The sequence below is a fragment of the Lepisma saccharinum genome, chromosome 21 (genome assembly GCF_977018435.1).
Source record: "Lepisma saccharinum chromosome 21, izLepSacc3.1, whole genome shotgun sequence".
Lineage (NCBI taxonomy): Eukaryota > Metazoa > Arthropoda > Insecta > Zygentoma > Lepismatidae > Lepisma > Lepisma saccharinum.
The window spans coordinates 30262721-30272490 of record NC_139249.1 but is presented as its reverse complement, the minus strand read 5'-3'; positions in this window follow the sequence as shown (position 1 = coordinate 30272490).

The following is a 9770-nucleotide window of genomic DNA, read 5'->3' as shown; positions in this document are numbered from 1 at the left end:
TTAGCAATTATTTTTATCGAGGACAAAAAAGAGAAGAAAACTGCATGGAAAATAAAACCGAATTCTCTCCGTTCCTTTACTTTGTTCGTGTCCTTTGCAGAACAATCTATCTAACAAACTGAAAATTATTGAGAACTAAGATATCTTGAAGTTATTAGGTAAATTTGAGCTTGAAATTCTTATACAATTAACAGTTTTTTGGTAAATTAATTTATCCTGTAATGTTTGTGACTTGTGTTTATAGATGTATTTCGAAACTGAGTATGTGAAATGGCAAATGTAAACTGCACCTTAAATGATATATTTTAAATGTATGGGTTTGTGGCCTTGAATTTTTGGAAAGTTCGCCTTGAAAACTGGAAATTATACTCGAATTTTATCATGGTCCTAGAGTGGCCACCCTGAGAGACGACTTGAAAACAGCAATTTGGGAGTCTTACCTGAGCAAAATTTAAAAGAATAATGGTACTTGTGATGTTGTAGAAGTATTGACAGAAAGAGAGTGAGCGACGAGAGAGTTTGTTGTAACACAGTTTTTAATTTGTATCTTCCAAGTATTGCAAATAATCTGTGCAGATTTCTTGAAACCCACTCGTAACAACAAATAATTTTTCTCACATGCATATCAGTAGACACTGAACTTGTCAATGACATTTTTAGGCAGTATGTGTTTAGTGAATCCTTGTAGCCACTGTTTTCTAGAATACTTATTGTATGTTGGTTATGTTTTTTACCTGGGCCTCGTAATGCTTTTCTGTGTGTTTCTCATGCTGGTGCCAAGTTACCATACGATTTACTTTCATTTCGCCAAATGTCCACAGAATAGTTTACCTGCATGTGAATAAAATATTTCGTTCAACAGAATGATACTAATTTAGTTTTCTTCAAGTGCTATTATCTTATTCAGCTCAGCGCTTGACATATTATGTATGGATTGTTTGGTTATAGTTCTTAAGAACGTGATCCCTTTATTAGTTTTATTCTGAATTAATTTTTATTAAATGGCATTTTACATTTTATTGGAAGAGCACTTTACATTATTTTCTTCTCAGCAAGGGACTTGCCCTTGTGTTACGTGAAGTCTCAATTAGAAATTGCATTAAAATAACTAGGTGTAATTTCTAAATAAATAAATTGTTAAAACATTACAGTCTACTTGTTCGAAACGAGGTGGTCAACACGTTATGTTTGCATTCGTTCATTCATTGATTTCATCATTTAAGCATTCTGGAATGAACTCACTGGAATTTTAGTTTCCATTTATTGGAAATTCTTTGTCTTGGTCTGTTTGAAAATACTGTAAATACTTCTTACAAGATCACAAGTATCATTATTCTTTTGTATTTTGCTAAGGTAAGACTCCCAAGTTGTTGTTTTCAAGTTGTTTCTCTTAACAAGGGACGCTAGTGGCAACCCCAACAAGCGTTCCTGGAAGTTATGTCAGAGTGATGGGTTGCATACATACAGGCTAGATTTTACGAGCTTATAGCTGAAACTAAGTGCTTTCGAGGCAAAGTTTAAAAGGAAAAGTTACTTGTTTTTATGATATGTACCAGCACCTAAGTTCTGATGAAGTTGTTTTGCGACATATATATATATATATATATATGAAAATAATGTAACTTGGCAGATATTACTAATTTTAATTTAGGTATTATGTACTTCTTTAATAAGAAATTGAAATCAGAACTACAAAATCAAGCAAATAGCATTTATGAATGCTTTATGATTACAGTGCTTGCACAAGTCAAATTCTGGAGAAGAGAAACTTGACCATCACAAATAAATACTGTTTGCTTGTTTCATGGTGATCGATTGCATTGAAAAATACTAAAGTAAATTAATAGTTTAATCTGTTGTACCAAACATGGTGTTAAAATATTTCCATTCCACATTTACTCCAAATACAGTATTGAATGTTTTGATTGGAAGGCAGTTACTTTCAAAATTGATTCTTTTAGTCATCCTTCGTCTGCAATAGGGAACAAGCTGGTAATCATGTATTAAAAAAGAAACTGAAATTAATTGGAATTTTAGTCTAATGAAAATGTCTGGTGCTGACACTTGATGCAAACATGCTATTCTTACTGTACTCTTTGTGCAACATTGAAAATCACATTAATGATCAGATTTTAAATATATATATTGAAATTGCATCTTAACTTTTACCAGTAAAATTTTAATTTCTTTTGCTATTTTAATGTTTTTCTCCTTTTTGTATTTGTGTAAGTGATTTTTTTAAATCTAAATTTAAGCTTGCCATGCTAATACAGCCTATGCCTATAATTTAGTGTATCCTCAGTCTAAGAAAAAATATTTCATTATTCCTTCATTATAAATAACCTAACCATGTCAATTTTGCATTGCAACTTTGTTCATAGATATTCTAATTTTATTAACAAAAAAGGTTCACTGGTCATCTGAAAAATAGTCTATTTGCATATTGTGCCACAGAACACAATTCAAATCTAATGTATGAAATTGTACGTATGTATATTTTGTTTGGAAAGAAATTATTGTAAACCTTTTCTTTTATTTGGCATTTGTGGTTTGTCTATATATATAATTTTTTTCCTATTTTGTTTGTAAATATGTTTCTGTAATATTGATCGTGATCAGTTGGTTGTTCTAGAGGTACTAATTATTTTTTGGGTTTTAAACACGTAATTTTATTTTTATATATATAGTGAGTGAGTGCTTTCAGTAATGTTGATTGAAGGAGAATACAGTGTGAGGTAATGTTTTATCCCTAGATGGCATTCCAAGTGATAGATGTTGAAGATTTCTTTGTGTAAATATGTAATGAAATAGGTGCAACGATCATGGTTTTGTTAGATTTTAATGAAGAAAGTAGTGAATTTTCATGAAGTTTTTAAAGAACTGTTCCCCTTCTGTTTTCAGTTTTATGCTTTCCATTATTATTCATTTTGAGCTGTAATTTGAGAATAGAAATGAGAAATTATGCTGAGGATGTTAAAAATTAGATTTTTTTAACGTTTTTTCAATTGGAGCTCTTTTTGTATATATTTTGGAGATTATGTGAGAATTTCTTGGAGTTATTGCATAGCTTGAAGTATCCTTAACAAGACACAACTGAGTTTTGCCATAGAGTGGAGGTATTTTTATAAAATTCTTGACCCAAATGGAGGTATGCAATAGGACAGACTTTATTTCAGTGCTAATAGTTTTCATAATGATACTAATACTTCAGTGGTAACAATTTAATTGTTAAGTCAGATGGGTGAGTGGGAGGTCAAACCTGCCTGTCGTTCTATGTGGCGAATCCTTTTTTTAAGATGATAATTCTACCTAGATAAATTCATTTTTGTGACGTGAGTGTAGCACCCTAGACGAGAGGTCCACTCAGTGACCTCTTGTGAAGCACAGTGTCATGCATAAATGCACTTGCAAGAAGTGGAAGGTAGGGTTTTGTACATTTGATATCCAGTGACAAAGCAGTGTGATTTAATTAAGAACGAATAACTGTATGATGTGTCCAAATGCATGAGTTTTGAATCATCAGAAAAGAGCATGAAAATCATTCTATTTGTAATTCTGATCATACTTTATTACTGAACAATTGAAACACTGCATACTTTGACTGTGTTCAACAAAGCAAAGGAAAATATTTACGAATTTGGCTTGTGAAAAACAATCATTTTCCCAGTTTCTTTTATCACTCGCAAGCAAGCTAGAAAATGTAATTTATTCTGCAATGAATTGCTCAAACAATATGGTATATTGTTATACAAGTTTTATCAAACCACAGGGACACACAGATTTGTATTCCAATTGTTGGGAATAACTTCTTTTATACATGCATCACATATGTGTGATGTGTTAATCATATTTGATAAGTGTTAAATTCATTTTCTTTATTTCTATGAGAAAATCCCTAAACTGTAGAACATGTTCGTAGGCAGTGTGAAGTTTTGGTGTAGGTGGAAGTCTTTAGGTCAAATATCCCTTCTCCAAGATTGAGGGAATGGCTTATTGGGATGGGAACCAGAATAGTCTTCTGTCTGGGGTATTCCAGTTGTGAGGGTTGTGTGTAAGACTGCCAGTTTTTGTTTCTATTCATCCAACATGTTATCTGTTGTAGTCAGCATATAAAAAAAAGTTGTTACAGTTCAGTGACACAAATTGTAACTCTATTTTGTATTAGTTGTTCTCCAAAGCAGTGATTCCCAATCTTTCTTAGGTTAGGTTACAGAACTGTTTGACAGCTCTTGGTACACTTTTTCTTTTGTTACCTCAAACAGACAATACGTAACAATTGTGCTTAGTGCTGGTAAACAGAGTGGCTACCCACCTGGGAATTATGCATGAGTTATTGGCTCCGGGAATTCTGCATGAATTCTGGATGATTTTTTCTCCGTAGATGTGAAAAATTTCAACTTTTATTAGTCCAAATCCCATTGAATTTATACATATTTATAAATGCCCTGAGGCAAGTTTTTCACACTTTAACTTTTATATTAATCGAGAAAGTGAAAGAAAGCTGTGTGGGAAAAAAAATGAACTTTCAATCCGTTTACTTTGTTACTGTCCTTTACAGAGCAAACAAAGCTTGTTGCAAGATACCTTGAAATTGATTAGTTAAATTTGAGTTTGAAATTCGTATATAATTAACATTTTTTTGTATATTAGAGTATCATTTGTGACTTGTTCTTGAAAATGTATTTAGAGTCTGAATATGTGACATGCCTAATGAAAACTCCGCACCTTAAATATTTTAAATATATATATACCGTTTAATTGAATTGAATTAGCATTTTTTCATACATTGGTATCACACAGATCCTTTATATTGTTATATATTTGTGTGTGCATGTATATAGGTGGTGAGTACTGGTAATACATAAGGTTGAAATGGAGGAAACATCTGCTTGTACCACGTTAAAAACCGGGAATTATACTTGAAATTTTTCATGGTCCTAGAGTGGCCACCCTGGTAAAATGAGAAGACATGCAGATATGATCCATTTATTTACTTTGAAATTTGCATTCAAGGCAATGCTCCATATATGAATTACTTTTGAAATAACTATTACAAAGCATAATGAAAAATAAAAATAATCCAAAAACTTTTATATAGTGTGGCAAATATCATTCTTACAATTTCTGTAGTCTACAGCTCTTGCACACAAAGAATAAAATTACTACAACGTAATGTCATTATGACTCCTAGTTGTAAAGGTACAAGAGCTGTTAATGTGTCGTTAAGGTGGTTCAAGTGTTAGAAAACACCTTGTGCAGGAAATATCATAGTCTTACCTGTATTGAGATCAGGTTATGAATGCAGCACACAAAGCAGCATGGAAAGTAAAGGCTGCAAGGCACTATTAATGCTTTGGGGATAGTTTATCCTCATGACTAGGATAAGATATGATATCCCCAAAACATTAATAACTCTTTCTCATCACACAATTGAGATTCAAGGCAAGGCTTATTGTTACAATTGTCTGTTGTTTTAAAAATTTGGTGAATTAATTTGATTTGATTTTTGTTTTCTCCTCAATATCTTGTATTCGGACACTTTTGGGAAACACTGCTTTTTAGTGAGAGTGTATTGTGGCATAATACAATGTAAATAACAATTCGAATGAACTGACCCACCCTCCTTTTTTAAGAAAAATGCTGACTACTTTCCAATGCAAGCAGCACTGTGGTCCCAGGGTGGGTTTTTCCCATCATTACACTGAATGGCTCTAGGGTTCACCCATCCTCGAATAAATTGGTATCAGTGGGTAAAGGTGGCTGGAACATGGTGCTGATCACAACTGGCCAAGATTGTGAAAGACTAACTCCCCCCCTCCATATGCCTTTGTGGCTTATTGCAATGTGCAGTAGGTAGCTATGCCTTTGACCTATTTTCTGATGCTTGTTTCAGTGTATTTCAATCGCCAAGTAACCAGCTCAAACCCTCATTGTTCCTACATTACCATACTTTGATGAAACACACTTGAACCTAATTGATCTTGATAGTGTCTTTGTATGTGATGTAGCTCAGACATCTGTCTGCATGTACGAAACACACAACTGTATGAAAATGGAATGCCGTTGCATTTTTTTCTGTAGTAGTGAACATGTGGATGTGAAAAAATATGTTCTTGTGTACTGGACAACCAAAGTGCAGCAAACATAGGTTGTTGTAGCCAAAAGATAATAGCCAGTACAATGACCAGCTGCACAACCAACTAGAAAGTTATCTGTGAGTCAACAGGTTCTAACAAGTCACAATGACCTGGCCACCCAGTGTGTGCAAACTCTTTGTGTTCTTGCTTGTTTGTGTTGAGATGCGAGGGCTTTAAAGTCAGGATAAGCAGAGGTAAAACCGTTACTACAGTGTATTGTAATTATATCCTTGGTTTAGGAAGAGGAAACTAATAGTTAAAGCATAATTTCAGATCCTGCTTTAGATTTGTGCATAATTTTGATATTGGAAGGGTGTGGTCACTACATCATCAATTTTCTTAGGATGGCATTCTATGGTCTTGTTGAAACTTTTCACACATTTTTTGGGGGGTTGTAAAGGATATAGCAGAAATTTGTGATAATTATTTGCTAATGCCATATGCTGCACTCAACATGTTTATATCTGCAGACATGATGATTATAAACACTTTTAGTACTTTTTATTTGATAAATTTGTAAGAAATTTACTTGAAAGGCACAATTTAGGTAATTCTGTCTTCCAGTTTCAAATATTTTCTTCTGAAGATACTAATGTAGAATGAACATCTCATAGTTTTCTTGATGTATTCTAACCCTCTCATCGTAGCAGTTAAGGACATTGTATAACAGAAGGTTTAATGCTAAACGAAAAGTTTTTCTCCTGTAAGTGGAAATTGCAAATTTGGATTCTGTTTACATAAAATGTGTTAAGACCAGTTCTCATTAGCCACTTTATGTGCACATGTTCATATAACTCGTACTTTGCTTTTGGTATTAATCTTGGATTTGCTCGGTTGCTTCTGTTACCTGGTTACTTCTGTTGCATAAAGCAGACGCAACAGCTCAGTTGAAACCCTGATGCTGAACCTTAAATTTCCACTTTGTCATTTATCTTGCTGCATCTATTATGTATGTGTATGAGGAGGGGGGGAGGACATTTTTTGTAGTAGCAGCAGTATTTTAGCAGAAATGTCGCTACTTCTCTCATGTTAATATCTACTATCACCAATCCCGACATTAAACAAATATGATTTTCTGTTTCATTAAGGATGTAACACGTTGATTGATACTGGCCAATGGAGTCATGTTCCTGTGTCCATTAAACATAAAATTGCTAGCAGTTTTATAGATCTGATGTTGTTTACAAACATAGTATGTAATAGAGTTCAGAATTCTGATTTTATAATTATTATTATATAAAGGTGTAATTGATATATTCTGGTTTTGAAACCATTATTCCTAACATGAAACTTCATTTTTTTTCAAAGACAAGACCCAACGGGCCTGGTTGTTACTGGCAAGTAAAAGCAATTTATCTTTTGTATGAATGATACCAGTATTGCCCTGTTTCAAATTCATAACTTTCAGCAAAATACTTTTTTTTTATCAAAAATTCCAAATCATAATTTTTTTGTCATATTAGATTCACTGGAGAAATTGCTCCACTGATCGATATACAAATTTCTTATTTGGTGTGGGCAAGGTACAGCCTGAGGTCTTCATGCACCTAACCAGTGTCATTATGTAGTCACAAACATTTCTGGGCTATTGGCAGCCAGTGTGGACATTAGACCCCAAACGTGTGTAACTGTACAATGAATATATAAGGTGTTACAAATAGGCCTGAGCTGCTACTGGCCAATACTTTTTCCAGCATTTTAGTCTTTCACGGTCTGAAAAAATGCCGTGTGACAATTCTACAGAATCTATTTATCCTGGAAATTATGCAAAATTCGATTTTTATTTTTTTATTTTCCTACGGTTATGTTTGAAAACATGCATTTTAATATTCTGATGTAATTCTTGAATATTTTAAATCTGAACTCTTGGTAAATCATTACAATTTTTAAGCATTGGTATCACTATCTGTGGGAATGATACGAGTATCAGTGTGTATGTTGGTTCAGCCATAGTTACAATTTAAATAAAGAACTACAATTGACAAAAGTAATTATTCTACTCATAAATCTTATTCATAATTGGGAAAAGAGACGTGGTAGTATATAAATATGGAGAAACTAGTACTCACTTTATCCGCGAAACTGTTTTTTCTATGTACTATTACAAAGTGAGTTCCAAGGATGATGGTGACAGTGGCCACTGAAATTAATAGAACAAAGAAGAAAAATCAGTTTCGCTGAAAAAGTGAGTACTAGTTTCTCCATATTTATTTATCATGAAAAATATCAAAATAACATGAGGGGAAAAAAAAGTTATTTCAGAAATTACAAAAAAGCCTCAACTTAATCGTGCAGCATGTCATAGTGTTGGCACACAGTCTTTCCTCAGCAAATTGGAAGTCCTTTAATTCATTCAGAGTATTCCACTACATTTTCTGCCACAAATGAAAACTAGATGTGATATTCTTCTGCATGGCATCATGGTAGGTTAAACATGAAAACATGAAATTATTTCTTGTACTGTACTTGTCAGTACTGGTGCAATAGTATGAAGCTTGTGCTTCTCCAGAAATACTGAGAATTCACTTTTTTTTTGTTTATTTTTTTTAAACCCAAATTTTTGAAAATTGATGATGTAGTACTGGCATATGTATGTAGACAGCTTTTAGATGAGTGCTCTGTGTAGCCTTGACTCGTTGAGAACTGTCAAGAAAGTGTGTCAATAAATGTATAATTTTAAAAAAATCTGTGATAACATTGTTAGGACTTGTTACAATATATATGTAAGAGCATGTTCCTCTATACATATTTGCTAGCCATGTACAGTTAGTTACAAATTATGTAGTGTTGTTGGTATTTGAATGAAGTTCTGTGCTAGAGTAGAAATTAACTTGGAGGGCCACGTTCAAAGCATTTTTGATGGTGAAATGTAGATAGGAACTCTTAGGTTTGTATCATCTACATGTGTATATCTTGTGGACATCATTTAATTGAGTCATGGTGTGAGGTGAATTGCAGTGCTTGTCTTAATACCCTTGTCTAAAGGAAAAACAAACAGTAGATAAGTGTGGGGAAAATTATTTTCATGGAGTGATTTGAATAAGAATCATGTTCTTTTATTGTGTGCATTTGCATTGAATTGTAGCACTTTGTTTAGCTGGATTGTTTTAACTTTAAGGTGGTGTGATCCTAGACAAGTTTAGGGGTAAAATGCTCGACTGAGTGAACTCATTTGTACTTTGAACCTTGATGAAACTTATTCAGCTGCAGCCAGTCACATGGTCTTCTCCATAGCGCAATTGTTAATGTCATCTTGCAAAGGGATCACAGATTCGATCCCTTCTGGAGCCACATTTCAGTAGTTCAGATCCAACTATAAACTGTACATTCAGTTTGGATTAATCTCTGTGCATAGTTTTTTTTTTGAGAATGTAGAGCTAGTTGCTTTTGGCATATAATGAAATTGCAACCCCTTAACCAGTGCCACTTTCACTGTCGCAACCAATAAACCAGCAAGGAATTTGCTGGTATTTTAATAGTGCATGGTATGCTTGTTTCTCCATGCCAGCCAGTATGCCAGAGTGTAGCACACTATGAAACCAGAGACCTTAGGTTCAATCCCTGGATAGGACATGAATGTATCAAATCACTGTTCACACTCGTCAAATGAAGAATGTGGTGAACTAAAAGAGC